General features: G+C 37.2%; 1 protein-coding gene across 4 annotated transcripts in view; it reads left to right on the plus strand.

Moving 5' to 3' along the window:
* Nucleotides 1-5,406: 5,406 nt before the first annotated feature.
* LOC127655298 (transcription factor SOX-6-like) overlaps nucleotides 5,407-19,016 on the plus strand; it is a 184,305-nt gene continuing 170,695 nt past the window's right edge. For 3 of the 4 annotated variants that reach the window (XM_052143064.1, XM_052143083.1, XM_052143091.1), the window contains exons 1-2: nucleotides 5,407-5,767; nucleotides 8,395-8,520. The gene's annotated coding sequence lies outside the window, so the exon portion shown is untranslated. Of the gene's footprint in view, nucleotides 5,768-6,499; nucleotides 6,804-8,394; nucleotides 8,521-19,016 lie in introns of those variants that run through there. The other variant, XM_052143074.1, reaches the window with a different exon arrangement.

Raw genomic sequence — 19,016 nt, forward strand, 5'->3', positions numbered from 1 at the left:
TTGGAACCTTAGTGCAAATTCAAACCTGCTTTTTTCACAGATCAAAAACATAGGGAGAGTTGATTAGTCCCCATGTAAAACTTGGACGAAAGTCTTGCACCATGTGTGTTTGATCAAAGTCAAATCAAATCCAAAAGTCTCAACAGGGGATCTGGGACATCATCGTTTAGATTTGCATTTATGTAGCTTTACACTAATTGGAAAGAACATATTCAGAAATCATCCTACAGTGTAAATGTTAAGAAACTGAAGCTCACTGTCATTATTTAATTAAGAGCATGTAACTTTCTTCATTTAAACATAATTTATCAACTGTTCCTTGTTAACTTAAAAGAAAATATGAGATGATAATAATAATGAAAACTTTGATGGAATGTTGAGTGACAAGCGATATTTAGGTCAGCAAATGAGAACAGAGTGTCCCACTTTGCAGATCCAAATGGGACCAGGGTGATTTGTATGTATGCAAATGAGGCATGTATTAATTAAATAACTTTATTCTCCTGTAAGTGCAATTGTTCCTTGGCTCGTCTCCCTTCCTACACATGCTCATTTAGAGATTTTGCCACTAATAGTTTGGAGTGTGCCAGTATGTGACTCTGTTCACCAAGTCAACTCAAAGCAACAAAACCATGTTTTATGTTTGACCTTGTATTCTAGCATTGTTGTATTACATTGAAACCTTACAGAGAGGTTTGCTTACATAAAAAAAAAAAAAAGGCAGATCGTTGATTTTAAAAAGTTACTGTAATCTTACCTCAAGTTTCTGTACTAATGCCACTGTATCAGAGATTCAAGTGATGTAATGGACCATTCAGCTTCAAAGTAGATCATTATAATATTTTGAAAGATTTAATATACTGTGCACATGTCTATTCCACAATTATGTTATCGCTAATTGAAAATGTTAATAATCTCCTCAATTCTGCAAAAAACCTAATAACAGATTGGGTTTTCCAACTGCTGACATTTAAAATATCTCTTCCTGTGTTTCTCGCCACATAATGGTTTGCAGTTTGTAAGTTTCCCTTTTGTACACAGACCCAAAGAACTGAAAACAGAAGAGACATGGTGCTATGTTTTTGCTAGTTTTTACTAATTGTACAGGTTCAAACTAAAGATTTACTTTAAGATATTCTAGAGAATCTTAATCCAGTTGTCATGTTACAGTTAATCGGTGCAACACAAACGCAGTTCTGTAGATTTAGGCTAAAAATGTATTGCTCATTAATTAAACACATCAGACATATTTCCCTTGCAAATATGCAAATGTATGAAATCAGTTTTTAATGGAGGCCTCTCATAAGCAAATCCTGTATGAGGCATTTGAAAGTACCAGACACATATATTTGTGAAGAGTTGTTTGCTAGTTCTCAAGTAATCATAGCAAATCACATGGCAGCATGCATATTTCCTTTGACAGAGGAGTGCGGCCTAATTAAACATGCAGAACTGGAGAAGAACACATGTTAATTTAATGTAACAAAAATGTTGATTTTTATGCAGGACTTCTTAAAATATTAATAGGGTAGCCTTTAATTTTGCGATGCATCAAAGCACTTCATGATATGCTAATGTTATGAATGCTGCCTCTTTCTCTAATGAGCTGGACAGAACATTGGTCCAGACCAGACCTACAGGCTTGATCCTGCTTCCTTGCATCTGCAAAATGCTTAATTACAGTCTCTCAGTTGAAAAACGACCTTGTGATTTTGTCAAAGGGACCACCAAAACCAACATGACATTTTTTCAGAGATAATTAGTTAAGTCATGAAAACTATAAGGGACACAAAAATTAACCATGTCCTTGTTAAAACCTATAAGTATTTGAGTAAACGTTTTGCACAGTCAAGGCCAAACTACATCTGAGGCAATAAACAGAGGATTAACACAGCAAACGTATCATTTATTTATGAATAGATTTATGTCTAAAATAAATTTTATTGCAATGCTTTCATAAGTTAGGTGGTCTTTAACATGTTGTTATATCAAATTTGCAGATTGAAAAATGACTATTAGTTTTTTTATTAGTGTATTTTTTTCTATTGAACACCATCTAACCAGCTTTTTAATTTGCACCCCCCATCCCCTATTCATTGCCAGCATCCATTGCTAATGAATACTGGAGAGGGTCAAATTTAAATCACAGAATTACACAAAGGTGCAATTCCACAAGTAATCAATGGGTGGCGCATTAGCCCTGTATATCGGTGCGCAGCGCCTACCTGGCTCACACTATACCTGCTTTCTGCACGAGGACATGAGCGCTGATTCATTATTCAGCACAACTCTGTTTGCAAGGCTAACTAAGACTTCCATTTAAATTAATATTATCTAAAAATTCCCTAACCACCAAAAATACATTTAAAAATTGAATGATAAAATAAGTACTAACAGACATGGACTAAATGTCAAAATTATTGTTGGCTGCCTCTCAAAATGAGCTGCGCAATGTACCTATACAACATTTTGGCGGGTTTTTTCGTCTGTTATTCCTGCTGTCTAGGTAGGCAGCTCACAAGGTTTTGAGGCACAGCCTACACAAAGAGATTTGTGTTCTTTCAGACAAACAGACACTTGTCTGAAAGGTGTGTTGGAAGCATTTTTTTTAAGTGTTTCGCGCTGTGGCAGTTTGAAGCTAAGTGTTTACATTATTTGTTTTTCAGTTTGTGCGAGGACATCAACATTGTGCATCTCTGGGCCAGTTAGGAAATGTGTCCTTCCTTTTCCCCGTTGCCTTGGTATACTTTCAGGTGAAATTTCGTGTAGCCACACGAATTTAAAATGAGAGAGAGAGAAAAAAAAGAAATGTAAAATAGTTTTTACTGTTAGAAATAGCTAACAGACAAATTGTTTTACAGTAGGCTACTTTGGACATATTTTCGGTGTCGGCTTGAGCTGGCTGAAAAAGAGGAATGTTTCAGTACAGTAGCGTTATGCTTTGTTTGAATAATGAATCTTCTCTTTGGTGTAGATATAATCTGGAGATGAATATGTGACGTGTGGATATGATTTTTCTCAGGAAAAAAGGAATGTGAAAATGAAACAAAGACAAGAGCCAAAGCAGATGTGATGAGATGTGAAAGGATATCTATTCTGGCATACCCACTACATCCTCTCTCTCTCTCTCTCTCTCTCTCTCTCTCTCTCTCTCTCTCTCTCTCTCTCTCTCTCTCTCTCTCTCTCACCCCCCTCTCTTTAGCCCTGTGTGACTCTTCAGTTAACAAACAGAATTTTCTTCTGCATCTGTTCTTATCATTGTAAGTACAACATTCTATTATACAGCTATTGTTTTATTTTGTATCGCATTTTTCTTGCATCATTTGATGGGACAATATAAATATTCATTTAAAAATAGAATACATACAATTTTGTTCAAAACGCGACACTTGGCATAACAATAAAACATTTGATTGTTCACTTTTATTTTTTTGTAACTACCTACTTTTAGCTTTTATTGTAAGTATTGGTGCGGCATTGAACAGGGCTGTATTTATAATTTCAGATCTATCTGCAGAAGTAACAGTCTGTCAGTGTTGTGGATTTGATCTTGTCTGGAATAACCAGCATTCCTGAAGTGCGCTTTTCACGGCATCCATCGGAACTGATTTATGGAAGCTTTGTTTTAGTAAGGCCCGTTTGTTTTAACGTAAATTGGATTATTTGGAGGATCGTTAAAAAGTTGTTTGGAGGAATCTAATTCAGTGCAGGTTCGTGCACCTTATTAGTAGGCCTATATCTTTAAATATTTATATTTTAGTCTAAATTAAACAGTGTCACAACCTAAACAAATCAAATAGTGTCAGGTCAAATATATCTGTTTTATATATACATTTCTTATAAACCAAAATCAAGCTCAGATTTATTAAGCTGTTGTAAAACATGTGTGCATGATTCAAAGTTGAATCGGAGCAATATTATCGAATCCGTTAAAAACAAATGCATAACAATTTAAAATAGAGTTTAAAATTAATTTTGTTTGCTTTTGCATTAGAGTGGCAATGTAACCATTCTCCAGTGCTTATTTAAAGACATACTGGAGGTCAAATGTTTAAATTCTGTGGATATATCAGGACGAATTAAACTAATTAATCATCAACTAATATGCGAACATAAATAGGCCTATGACAATTCGCGATCTAATCATCTTGGTAGCCAATAGTACTTCAACAGACAAGATTCTTCTACATTCAGTCTTTCAGAATGACCTTAGGTGGCCTTTGCATTGTTGGAAAAAGACAAACAAATATGTAGGCCTACATAATTCCAGGTTTGTAAATATTGTTTTACAAACCTATATAATTTGAGATGAAGATGCGTTAGATAAACGGACGCTTAACATTTTTATATCAGAAGTTCTTATTTAAGGTTTTTTTTCTCTCACGGAAATACATTAGCCTAATCTCTTTTAGATTTTACAACATAACGTAGCGTTTGTGAGTCACGTTCTGATTTCCCTTTAATTAAGCTATTTTAAACGTATGCAACTTAAAACTCCATCAAACTACCTGTGAGACAGTTTCTTATCAGCAGACAAACTGAAGGAGCGAACTAATAAAATACATCAGTATTTTATATATAAAGGCTGAGTTCTGCATCCATACCCATCTGTAAAAAAAAAGAAGAAGAAAAAAGAAAGGTGTGTCGTCACTTACACTTGGCCTCTGTACGCCAGTTTTCTTGAAAAATTAGTAAAAGAGATAATCAAAAGAGTAACGCAGAGGAAGATATCCCGAACTTGCATTTTCACCATCACATCACAAATGTATTTATGGGCTGCAGTAACACAACCTATGAGACAAAATTGGCCCATTATATAGAAATCCGTAAAAGATAAAATTTGTCACTTTGCTTTGACATAATCAGCAACTGCAATTTGTGAACTTTGAACATAGTTTTGGTTGTGACCACACACACACACACACACACACACACACACACACACACACACACACATATATATATATATATATATATATATATATATATATATATATATATATATATATATATATATATATATACAACTTTAACCAAAATAGCTTAAACATACATTTCTCTTACATTTGCAAAAATGCATTTAAATGTATAAGTTCTATAACCATATATGCATATGGTATATTTTATATATTCATAACCTATATATAACCTAGGTTTTGCTCCTGATATCTGAGGTTAAAATGTATCACCTGAGCTCAAGCCCCCAAAACAAAAACAATTTTCACTACTCTATACCCCACCCCGTTAAAGACTCATTCTCTTCCCTCTCTCTCTCTCTCTCTCTCTCTCTCTCTCTCTCTCTCTCTCTCTCTCTCTCTCTCTCTCTCTCTCTCTCTCTCTCTCTCTCTCATGTGTTGTCTGGGAGGGGGAGCCTCTTCCCTCAGATCAATGCCCTGGCCACTCACTTTCTGATGTTGCAGGACGGGAAATGCTTTGAATACTTACGACATGGCCGCTTGCATTGATTGCCAAGATTGACAGCAGTAACCATCGTCTTTATCTCGCTTCTGTTTTAGAATAGAGAGGGAAAACGCGATAAACATACTTCCATCTAATCTCCACTCAGCAGTTTTGACAGTTCAACTTCATATAGCCAAAGCGGGATTCCCTCTACGGTCAGTGGAAGCGATACACTTTAGCTTTTTTTTCTTCTCCTTCTTTCTTTGCTCTACAACAGATCAGTGTTCATCATTTATAACCTATTCCAAAACAAAAACGGGATACAGCGAAGACGAGTGTTTGTGATTGGTACCCCGCTCACATCAAGGTAAACTTTTATCATTGGTGACCTGCCGTCCGTGATTTCATGCATTTTCGTCATGTTGTGTGTTGATCGCCATTTAGCGTAGGAACATCGCTCCTCACTTTTTACAAAGAACAGCTACTGTGTTTAGACTGTATGTTTGTTTACTTTACCTTAACCTTACAGTAAGGATCTAATGTCTTTAAATGTTTGGTTTGTCTTGGATTTACATACGTCTTAACGAGCATTTTCAGCTAAAAGTGATGCGTAGCCTACGCTCATTAGAATGATGTGGCGCGAGGACTAAAACAAAAACTGCTAAAATCATGGTAATTAGAAGGAAAGGTTAATCAAACGTTACACAGAATGTTCTTCCATGTATTCCCTGCAGTTATAGTGTTTAGTTTTTACTTATTTGTCTGCTTTTGAACTATTGATGTCTACTCGTGAACGCACGCGCCGAATTGAAACAATAACACAACTATATTGAGTAATAATCCTGCGCAGGTTTTATGTCTAACAACGTCGCTACGATTATTCCTCTGGACGCAGTGCCATTCTACTAATCCGTACTATTTTAGAGAAGTAGACGTAAAGTTGTTATCCGGACGACGGGAAACTTCCCTCCATAAGAGGTAATTTCACGTTTGTCCACAGAGCGGTACTCTTCATTGACAATAACGGGAGAACGGCCCCTAAAGGTACAGTAGAGGCACCTCAGGAACCTCACAGGTCCGATTCGACGTGCTTTAAGATTCTCTCTATTGTCTATTTAAGATAAGACACATCTCCTATAAGTAATAGCTAAGCAGGTATGAGGTATTGAGAAAAGAGGAAGGCAAAATTGTTCTCTCTGTGAGACTGGGAATTGTTTCTTACTTAACTTTCGCTCGTGGTCAGGCATATTGACCCCTGAAGAACGCATAAGCCATAAATTAAAATGATCACCTCATCCAAAGCTGAACCATTTAGAGACAATATGCAACTTGGACAAGCAGACTCTTTTTAGTCTCACGGCTCGAGAAACGGTTGAACGAAATACACGACGTTCAGACTGAAAGTAAGTGAAGTCCGGAAAAGGTAATGGGTGCAATTATTTGATCAGAGTGATTGTTATTTTATCTGTGAGTGGTAAAGGCGCTCATTAAAATTATCTGCCTCGTGTTACACACACTACTTTACAGATTATCGCTATTATCTAGTTTTTTTATTTTATTTTATAAGAAAGAACATGTTGGGGAGAGACTTACAAAAGTTTCACAATAATTTCAGTAAAGTATTTTTTAACGTTTGTTTCCAATGGTTAGTCATTTCATTTAGACGAGATGGTACACTTTGCATCGGTGTGTAGGCTATGTCTTTTTTCGTTTTCTTTTTAGTTATGCGCTACATTATGCTTTTGAGATTTCCAGAAACAGTGCAAAGAGGTTTTGAGAGGACAAATAGAGCTAAAAGTGTGTGAACTCAGTCTGTAAGACACAGATAGCCCATCTTTTCATGGGTGTTTCCCAAAAGTAGACCCTTACAGAAACAGATAAGCGCCTTTCCACTGCTGGACGCGATGTGATAGTATTTTATAAAGAAGCACAACACAGCACGCCGACCTATGAAGGTATTTAAAGGCTTTTAGACACTCCGAAAGGGTCGCCAGGAGGACCACATGTAAAAAGGGAAATTTAAATAATACATGGAATAGCCTACAAATTATTCACTTTACCGTTACCAATGCTAGAAAGCGAAACACTTTGTCCCTACTTTTGCTTTTTAAAGCCCAGAGCAGAAACACAAAAGCTTTGTTGTTCCCGTGCAGGGACGCAACCTGACACCTTAATTAAACACAGCTTAACTGTGCAAGTTTTTCTCTCCTGAAATTGTGTCCAGTCTGTAAGAATAACCGGGTGTCTAATAATACATTCTTGTCTTATGTGAGAGGGGGCTGTTTGAAAAACAATCCCTTTGGCTTGTCCCTCTGTTGGGGTGAAGTTGAGCCCGTGATGGCATTTTGTTTTGAGCAGTTGCTGTTAGCTGTTCCCTCATAAGGTAAGATGGCACTGGAACCCAATGGAACATTTATAATTAGACTGCCAGTTCAGCACATTGTCCTGATTGCTATACAGGGATATGCCGCACTCACAAGAGATAGACTCACTGCCTTTGAGAAAGGGTGTCTGTTGATAGACAGCATTCGATGTTTCCCTGTGCCTTAGATTTAGCCTATTTTGTTTTCCTTAAACCATGCACTGAAAAGACAAATCATGAGCATATTTAATATCAAAATCGAAATATAGAACACATATAATTAATAACGTTTAATCTAAAACATGCAAATGTAAAAAAAAAAAAAAAGTTAAAAACCAGACATACATATATGCTGATAGTGAACCCCTCTTTTATAAAGAGCACACCTCTCAAATGTACGCATTTGTGTCAAGTAATTTTTTTTTCCACACTTCACCGGAGGGTGTTTAAAGTTTTGTTTTTACTCATTAACATATTACTGAGCCTAGAGGTTAGATTTTTCAAATGTTTTTTTATGAGCAAAAATTAAGTGTGAATCCAAGTTTATGCGCAGTTTTATAACGACATCTTCCTCCGATGCACTTTCATTTCCCACGAGTCTGAGATAAAGATAATCTCTGTTTGTTTTTCAGGACTTTCTGCCCGTGGATTTGTGGAGGACCTTGTGGCTTTGTGAGAGTAAAGAGCATTTCCTAACTGGATCCGCCAAGCAGATATAAAGACTACGGACAGATCGCAGACGAACGCTTTTGGTGCCAGTAAGTTCAGAGATTTGGACCGCATTCTGCTCCGTGAAGTCTCGCTTATGTTTGAATCTCCTCTTTGATATCTCAGTAGTGATTTGACGGCTGAAATATGCATTGGTCAATTTGATATCTGAAGAATAGTTAATTGTTTAATTGTATAATTTTGTCAGCTCTTCCAGATATTGTAGATTTTTTTGTGTTTGTGTAAAATGCCCCGATTAAATAATTATATGCAGTGAGGATAGTTTTGCATGTTTAGGATTGAGGCAATTAATCTTTTCAGCTCTAGCTCGTTGTTTAAACACTATTGCAGACAATCAGTTACTGAGTGATTGAATTTCATGCAACCAGAATGGTCAGAATCTTATAGTCAGCACAAAATCTTTATAATCAAGTTTTAAATGCAAATTCTATAAAGAAAAAAATAAATAAAGCAGAAGGTGTTTCATGGTTTCTCTTAAATTTAAGGAAAAGTTACAGGGATAGGTGTCAAACCTTTTTAAATGGGTACTCAAAATTTTATATAATGAATATTCCTGGAATGAGACAATCACATTTTTGTCTATAGTTGATCGTAAATTGTATAGTTATAGTATAGTATGTTTATCTCTGTAATGTAAAAGGACTGCTGGTGGCTTCTTCTGGGACATGAATTGCATAGCTGGCATCAGTCGAATGCATTATTACTCCTAAAATCTGGACAGTAAATTAACTTTGAATAATTCTGTTTCATGTGCTTTTGTAGCCAGCCACAGTCTGTTGTTTCCAGAGGTTGTCTGCCATATGTCTTGGTACTTGTGTATTATTGTCTCAGATCTCCCTAACTGTTATTTTCAGGTTTAATCTGTTTTCGATGAATTTCTGGCACTCAGGCATCTACACAATTTTCATTGGCTTTGTTTTATAAAATATCATTACTTAACTTAGTAAAGCTAAGTTTACGTGGATGTCTTTAATGTTTAAATAATATTTATACTCCTTAAGTGAATGTATATCTTAAAGATACAGTGAGGGATGAAGTAAGAGGAGGGATTTTTTTTTCTTTTGACAGCGCATGACCACTTAGGCTTCTAACAAGTTCATTAATGAATATTTTTTTGTATTCAAAATTATATTACAATGAGAACAAAAATATTTATTTTAAGTACATTTTTATACTGCTCATCATGTACTCCTGTTTAAAATGTAAAAGAATATTTTTTATTGTTATTTTGTATACGGACTGTATTATCGCATTATCCAACACATACACAGAACCAGCATAGCATAAGCAGACAGGTATTTAGTGGACTAAAGTATGTTGAAACAGTGGAAGATGCTCAGGCGCAACTCTAGTCTGGCTGTGCTTTGTATCGGAGGGGTTAGAACAGTGCCAGCAGAATTCTAATGATAAACAACACCGGAGGTAAACAACAGCAGGCCTGGTAAAGGTAAGCAGCAAGCCAGCAGTAGGGGAGGAATGCATGAGGAGGAAATGTGGCAGCACATGTTGTGACATCTGTCTTTATAAGTGTTAGCTAATTTGCTGTGGAATATTTCAACAATGATCAAAACCGATGGCAACATGTTTATTAGAAGGCTTTTTTTTCCTTTTGTGGCAGAATCGCTCAAGTTTCTGGAATGTGTTATTGAAGCTATGCAGCACTTTTAATTATAGTTAGTTAGGCTACTAATTAGTGAAATGAGGAAGACACAAGGAAGGTGGCATTTGCTTTAATTTCTTTTTTGAGTTTCACCATGTTTAAATTGCAAATCTTGGATTTATACGTCTAATGATATTTTATAATGTTTAAGCAGAGGCTTTTCTCGGAGCTATGCACTGCATTCTTGGAGAAAGACAGATGCATTGTCATCAATGAAGATGGCACACTTACAGCTGTTTGAGTTCCCCAGGGTTTCCATTATCTCCTATCATTTAATGATTTACATATACATGAATTCTGCCCCTGGGCATACAGAAACTAAATCAAAGCTGTAATCATGGTGCAACAATCAAATGACTGATATTAAATAAGTATATTTGTAGTCCCTTGAAGACCTTTAACATTAGAACCTAAGTATTTCTTTCCTCCAGTGCAAGCACAAATTATCCAACCTATATTTATCTGTGGCTTAACAACACGCCCAAATTGCAGTCTTTCCTCTGAAAAAAAGAAAGTGAAGCTATAGATCAGGAGGTCTTGTGAAATACCAGTACTGTCTTTCAGCAATAGTCAAAACAGCAAATTATTTTTTTAAGTGGTTTTATGTGTTTTGCTCTATTGCAGCTTTAGTTCTAGACATTACACTTGCTCAAGAATAGAAAACTGAGTATGTTTTTGATGTCTCAGACACTCTTTGTAAATGAAGGGCATCTCTTTGACCTGTGTTAAAAAAGCTTATTTATCTGTGGCCTAGTGCTGCACAAATTGAGGTTACAGTGAGGCACTTACAATGGAAGTGAATGAGGCCAACTTTTGGAGGGTTTAAAGGCAGAAATGTGAAGCTTATAATTTTATAAAAGCATTTACATTAATTCCTCTGTGAAAACGCATGCATTATTTCACCTGTGCAGTTGTTTAAACCGTCATTTCTATAGTCCTTTTAGTGTTTTAGGGTTTGTTGACATTACATGTCATGGCAGCAAATAGGTAAAATTGGCTATAACTTTACACAGAAAAGGTTAGTAAGTGATTTTATCACATGTCAACATGTATATTGTTTACGTCTTGGGCTATACTTTTAAAACAGTGAGTATTTTATCATTTACGCATTGGCCCCCATTCACTTCTATTGTAAGTGCCTCATTCCAACACAGAACGAGACGAAAGTAATTTTTGTGGCAATTAATATTATGCCACAGATTTTGTCGATTGAGCCTAACTTCTATTGAACCCAGAATATTCCTTTTAATTATCAATACACACCATTGCCCAGATCATCATATTCTAACTTTAATTGATCTCGACAACAATAAGGTGCGTTGTATGTCTGCAATTCTTTGAAATTAGGTGTATGACAAATATGTCTTCTACAGTCTTTAATATTTTATTTTTTTTTATCTCTCCCCATAGCTTTCTATAAGCAAACATGACTATGTAGATTTAATGGTAGAGATTTCTGGAACTGTGAGGTTCTTTGACACTGGCTTTATTTGTGGTTATAATCAGCATTATCAGATCTCGGCTGTGATGTAGCATATTGTTTTTTTTTTTTTAAATCAGAAGAACATTTCTGCTGTGCAAAAGAATATTCTGCGGCCATTTCCATTTCAAAGGGGTTCGCTGTGCTTGCTGGCAGTAATTAAAATGCAGTGGTTTGGAGCCCGTATACACACATGCTCTGGGGTGGAGGGTTTTCTGGGAGAGAGTGTGCGCGGGGAGCCGTGTGCAGGCGGTTGACTCCTGCATGCGTCTCCAAATGCACTTATAATTTTGTACAAATGTTTATGCCAGTCCATGCTCTTTTGTGGAGAGCTTGCATGCTGGCCAAAACCATTTCAAGACAAAGTTAGTTTGCTTTTTCCTTAACCTTCTTGTTGTGGCCTTCTTTTTCTATATCTCTGTCTTGCTACAGCTGCTCTATGACACACAGGCTTTGGCACGTTTAACCTTTAATTAGCGCATGAATAAATAATGTGAATCAATCTTTTGATATGGACTCTGTGTTTAGGACTAGTCCTTTTCTGCTCAGGAATGTGTTTTTGTTTCCCATTTCTTTCACTTTCCTTTCTGGCTTAGTTGCAAACATTGCTAAATTGTGTAGATCAGTTAGCAATTTTTATGTAGTGTCTGGTTTTACAGCATTCTTATTTTTATTTATTTTTTTAATTTACTATTAAACATGTGGATAAATTTACTGTTAAATTGCTGGTTTGTTACAGATCCGTGTATCTAACTGCACATTTTATTATTTTAATATATTACCCTGTGCTTTGTTTTAAGGGAATCAAAAAGACTTTATAAATATAACCTGACATTCTGTTGCAGTTGTCGTTTCTTTGTTGGGCAGTTCAATTTAAAGGGCTGGTTATGGAGTCATCATACTTATTGTAGCATAATGGATAATCATTGTGCACATTAACGTATTAAATTGTTATAATTGGACTTTGTAATCACCCTTAACTTTTATGTCTGAAAGTCTACTGACATCAAAATTCAGTGACTTTTTAATCCAGGTTTTATCAGTTTACTCCTTAAATGATTCTGAATCTGCTGCCATAAAAATAAATATAGTAAATCTTAAGTTACACCTATTTTAGTTTCATGTAACATTGTCTTGTGATGGAAGTGTGTTGTATCATCTAAGTAATTGTTATACAAAGATTAAGAAGCAGTCAGGAGCAGTGAGCTTTTTTAGTATTTGCGGTAATCCTGGTCTTTCATGGTAGAAAATAACTGATCATTAACCTAAGATGATACTGTAAGTGTGCCTTCACAAAGGGATCTGCATGGTGCACAGCAGAAGACTCTGCATTCTCTGAACACTCTGCAATTAGTCATGAGCCAGTTAGATGAAGCTGACAGAGATCAATATGTATTATTCTAGAATGTTGTGAAACTCTCCTATGTAATAAATCTCAAAATGAATTGGTACTTGATCCAATGTGACATGGCACAGAGATCTACATGACCATGTCTGAGTTGAGTGTTGCTTTTAGAAATAAAAAGCCTGGCAGTTGGGTTTATTGCAAGGGCGTTTAAAACACATTTTAGTGCAAACTATGGTATATACAGTTATATACAGTACAGCTCAATAATACTATAACATAAAAATTATATTTAGATTTTTTGGAGGGAGGGGAGTGGGGGTGGGAGGCAAATCATTTAAGCTGTGCATTCTGGCATGCTTATGATAAAAAGCATGATTGTGTTACCTCATAACAGGGGTGTCCAAACTTTTTCGGTCAGGAGACAAATGCAGGAAAAAATAAGGTGCTGTGGGCCGCATTGCATGGCCAGAAGCTACTAGATTGCCACTATGCATGATCTTTATATTGGATGCAAGGAACTACTCTTAATTTTTCAAGGAGTACTCTTTACAGCTATTCAATTATAACTTCTGTTCTGTTGTTACTTGCGTTACAAACCCGATTTTTAATCAATATTTGATCAAAATGATCATGCTTCTTTTTTATTTTGTGGATGTGCATGTGCAAGCTGAGCGCACATCAGGAACAGATGTGCAAGAGTTTTAAGTGCTCTCTTCTACAGTATGTCCTCACTGAAATGGTGCTGGGAAGCCTGTTAACCATTTTTCTTGTTTCAATGAAATATCAGAACAAACCAATTAATTACAGTATACTTCCCAGTGTGAAAGAGGTCGTTCTGGAAGAGGATGCTCAGTTAGCTCATCTTTGTGCATGCTCAGTATGATGTTGTATGACATGAGTAAAGTATCTAACCTGATGTCAATCCTTTAATAAATGCATCATTCTTTCGGTGGGGCGCTTCATCCTTGGAAATCAGGAGTATTCCAAACTCCTGTTTTACAGTGGATGAAGCTGGTGACGGCACAGAACGCACTAGCAGAGACGATGCGCTGTGAATAGCGGCTACACATGATAGTGACATCCAGTGCCCAGAATATGAATTTCATATAATTTCTCCATAGCGGGGCCTAATTCTGTTCTATTTCTAAAGTCTCTCGCAGGCCGCATTGGATCAGTCAGGGGCCGCAGATGGCCCGCGGGCCAGATTTGGACACTCTTGCCTTATAACATAGAGAAACATTTGTGTTAAGAACTGTGTCAAAGAAATATCCACCCCACACTTCAGAGCAGAGTTCATCTCCAGACAAAAAGGTCTTTGAATTGTTGAGGAATTTTCTGTTTTGTGAAAGAATGCCTTTTACTGTCTTCTTAAACAGTATTGTAATCACTTTGTCTCTGGATTTTTTTGATTACAAGATTTGTCTTGAACAGTGGTTCTCAACTGGTTTTGCTTTGGGATGCGGATTTTACATTGGAAATCAAAGTAAAAAAGAAACACCTGTATTTTGTGTCCTGGGTTTGATTTTTTTTATCTTGCATAGTTTTGTTCATGGTTTTCAAATATAAGGGCATTTATCAAGTGCCATTATTTTTGTTGTTGATGTCAACAACAAAATATAAAGGAAGTTTTCTTTATCCACTTTTAAAGGTTTATGAGCCTATTTATTATGGTTATGTCAGTGTAGCTAGTCTTAAATAATAATAATAAATTATGGTATTTAAAAAAAAAAAAAAAAAAAGGTAACTACAGCTGCCACTGTTGTTATAAAAATTAGGTCTAAAAGATTCTACCTAATATATTATTTAATATGAAACAACAACATTTTTGTCAACATATCACAGATACATTTACTACTGTAAAATCGTGAAACAATTTTGTAAAGGTCATGATGAATAATGGAAAAATAACAACAACTTTATTTCTTTTCCTCCTCAGTAATATTTGGCATGTCTGGCCTGGCTACTGTTTGAGAGGTTTGACTTGAGTACATCCATAGTGCTTTAAACTAGAAAATTCTCACTAGAATTCAAATGGGTCATCAGTTTTAAGGTCTGTGCATCACAATAATGAGGGAAGACCAATTGTTGCACGCACAAGGGAGCAGATCTTCATTAGCACGAGCTGGTTCCATTACAATCGTGCAAAATCTTTAATAGCACTGCAAAAATATTGCAGTGCAGATGAGAAGCCTTTAGCTGAAAGAGAGCTTATCATTAAATTTGCATTGCCAGCCCTATCCGAAGGGAAATAACCAGTCTGAATAGACCTGAGGCCCACTTTTGGGTTGCGACCCACCAGTTGAGAAACACTGGTTTAGAATGTGTCTTGGATATTTGCTGCTCAGAAACCAGAAGCTTGTAGTTAGTTGCAAGGGAAACTTGTTGTTATGCAAGTCTTTACCAATAGCGATAGGACATCTGAAATTTTGGAAAATTATATGGAAAAATTAGGAGATATGTTGACAAAATCACATAACCCACAGTTATTTAGTGGAAACTCAGGAGAAATAATGGCAAAAACAAATTAAAGTGACAAAGAAAGGGGTAGGTAAGGTGAGGGGAGGAATGTTTTGGCTGTGTTTCTGACAGCAGTTAAGCTGAAGTATTTCTGTCGCCCTGAAACCAGCTCCTTTTGTTTCCTTATGCCATGATTATGTACACCCGCTCATAGTTTTAAAGACTTTTTGCAGTACATGTGCGTCACAAGAAAATGACTTCAGCAGACCAAACCACAAGTGTGGCTTGCTCTCTCTTGCTCTGTCTCTCTCTCTTCTTTCTGAAGAAGTGAAAGCCTCTGTTACCTGACTGTCAGTGGAGTAAGATGAGGATGTAAACTCTGCAAACAGACAGACTGACAGAAAGCACTTGACTACAGTTATGGATGTGTCCATGAACAGCCTTTGAAGTGGTGACAGCAGCTGATGTGATGTGATGTGTGTGTGTGTGTGTGTGTGTGTGTGTGTGTGTGTGTGTGTGTGTGTGTGTGTGTGTGTGTGTGTTAGCTTGATCTGCCATCCTTGCCATCACAGTTTAGAGAGAAATAGACAGAGCGGAGGAGCAGCTTCTCTGACTCTGAGTGGTCTTCATGTGAAGAGACTCAGCAGTTAATTATGTTAGTCTTATTTCAAAGCTGCGGCCATGGAGATAGGCCTCTTTGTTTAGGGCTATATGGACTTAAAGTGACCCATGAATCTCCTTTAGGGGTTATTGTTCCTGGGGTCATGGCACTAGCAGCTTGAAGATAGTGGACAAGCAAATGCATTCTCAAACATGGTATGAACTCACTAATCATGTGGTGTACCAAATGGCAGTATTTTCCTCTCTTTTTGGCTTTGCGAATATACATTAACCACACCAAAGGAAAAATGGCAAGCTGGAAAAAGTTAATCTTTTTTTGTGGAGGAGTAAAAATATTGAAATTGAATAAAATATTATCCTCTTTATCATTCGTTGTCATGCTAAATCTATGGTGCAGGAAGGGCCTGTAGCACTAATCTTTCTTGTAAGTAGTCTTAGAGGCAAGGGGGCTGTGTCAGAGAGCTGTTTGTAGTTAGTTAAAGCCAAGTCAAGCTGAATGAATGAACTATAATGTGGTGATCACGCGCGCTCTCTCTCTCTCTCTCTCTCGCTCTCTCTCTCTCTCTCTCTCTCTCGCTCTCTTTTTTTTTGGAATGGTTTGACTGATATCTGAGATAATCTTGTGGCTTCGCATCCCATGCATCTCCTTGAAGCCTCTTTGACAATCTTTCAGTATACCCACACTGGCACACACCGCACACAGAGTCTGAACCACTCATCTTAAGCCAGTGTTCAGAAACATACAAACTTCACAGAAAGAGAGAAAATGGAATAAGTGGTGATCCTGGCAGGTTTACAGCCTTCACCAGTCTTGTTCTACCAGCAGGCATGTTGTCTTGCAGCTGGAAAGAGCTCACTCATAACACACTCATAGCCTCTCTACCAGGAAAGAAACCGAAACTATGACACAGGGCTGAACTAATGGGGCCTGTCGGGATGCAAATGAGACATTTTCTCAGTGCAGCACTGATCGTCCCAGAGCCAGGGTTTTTACAGAATTAAACCGCTTGTTCCATTTAGTACTGGAGCCGAGAGCTGTGGACCTAATCCTGCTGTTACCTTGAAAGCAGTTCTCTCCTCCCGGACCATTTTTAGCTGCTTCTACTATACGGATGTTATTTTAACATAATTGAAGCATAGTATCAATACTTCAGAGCAATGTCAGAGTGAAACATGTAAGTGATTGGCGTTTATACAGGAGTCTTGGTGTGTTGAGGTGTGTATGTGTGCAAAGGGGATGCAAGCTTGAGTGATGATAGCGCAGGGGGAGAATGTTTTCTGTCTCTGATCGGCGGTGGTACTTAGGCAAAAAGAAAGAGAAGTTGTAGGGTAGGTGGAGGAAAGGAGCAAGGCATGGGCCTACTCTTCTTCACTGTTGCTAAATTTATTCCATCTGCAGGGTGTAAGAGTTTGGGCTGACTCCAGACCAGAGTGAAGCTTCTAATTAAATCGTCATCATTATCAACTTGTGGTTACCGATCATCCCTGAACACTCGCTCTTCCAAGATGAACATGGAACCAGAAAGGCTTTTCCTTCAAGCCTTTTTTTTTGGACAGAATTAGAAAATGAAGAGCAGAATTGGAAAGTGCTACACAAGGCTGTTTTTTTTGTCATTGGCATACATTAAAAAAGGCACTCAGCCATTTCCACTCACTTAAACAATTATTGCACATCAGAGGGAAGCATAGGAATCATAGCTGAGTCTGCTAGACTCATTGCTTTTCCCTCGACTTGTTAGCTTTCAAGGGAAACATTAGCCGTAGCTTTAGCATGTTCAAACCTGTAATAATTTCAATTAGAGACGATGGGCGTGTTTGCTGTATTCGGATCAGCACTGTTTGGGAAGTGCTTCCCTTAAGGGTTGACAGCTCTTAATACGGTATTCCAAGCATAGACATGTGAGTGACACTGAAGGGTGTGCTAAAATGCTTTATCAAATCATAATTAAAGCCCCAGTGATTAAAGGGGAAGTGACTCTGATTAGAAGAGTTTCTGGGGATGTGGAAACGGGATGAATATTCAAATGGGAAGGCAAGGAGAAATATGATTTGGAGTTTTTTTTCTCTCTCTCTCTCTCTCTCTGGAGTGAGGTATGTGTCTGCCAGACTGCTGTTTAACCACAGCGCTATGATATCATCTTTACCACACAGATTTCATCTGGGCCCTTTCAGCTTTGGCTATTGGGCAGAAAATGTGCCTAGAGCTATCGGCCCATTAATGTTCATCTCCTTCTCTCTTTCCGAATCTGTTAACCTGCTCTTTGAGAATATAGCAATAGTAAATTTCTTCTCTTGTTGTGTCTCTATCACTGGTTTGAAACAGAGTCAGATTTACCATTGTATGATCACTGCAAATCAGAGATTATGAATAGGCAAAAGAAATGGGTGGGATGTACTGTGTTAGACTCTTCTTTTTATATGCTATCAACCTGGCATGCAAGCTTAATGCAGAGGACTTTCAGAGCAAATTGGACTTGAAACGGTGAGGAATGTGAAGGGTGGAAATGACAAGGCCTTGTCCTTTCTCTTTTTCTCTCTCCACTCTAGTGCGTTTGGAGAGCTCGATGGGTATCACACGTTTTTGTGAACTTCAAAGTATGCACTGTTTAAGCAAAGCAGATAAAGGTGCATATTATTAGGGCTCATCTTCGGCAAGAAGATTAGGATTGCTTTAGCCTTTTCTCCCCTCACCTCTAAGAGCCTCAAACACTGGCTGCCATGTGATAGCCTCTATTTTATAAATCATTTCAGCGAGCGTTCATAAAATGTAGGCTGTGAAATAGACAGTGAGAACCTCACAATTTTACAATTTCACAACCGACTTCCCTCTTAGAATGACAGTGGCTAACCTGACTATTACCGCTTTTGATTTCAGCAGGGCATGGTTTTGCGCTCGGTGAGCTATACATAAAAAAGCTTAGGCCCGTCTGAATTTATGGCTAAATGCTGCTTATCTTCC

This window comes from Xyrauchen texanus, chromosome 2 (genome assembly GCF_025860055.1).
Source record: "Xyrauchen texanus isolate HMW12.3.18 chromosome 2, RBS_HiC_50CHRs, whole genome shotgun sequence".
Classification (NCBI taxonomy): domain Eukaryota; kingdom Metazoa; phylum Chordata; class Actinopteri; order Cypriniformes; family Catostomidae; genus Xyrauchen; species Xyrauchen texanus.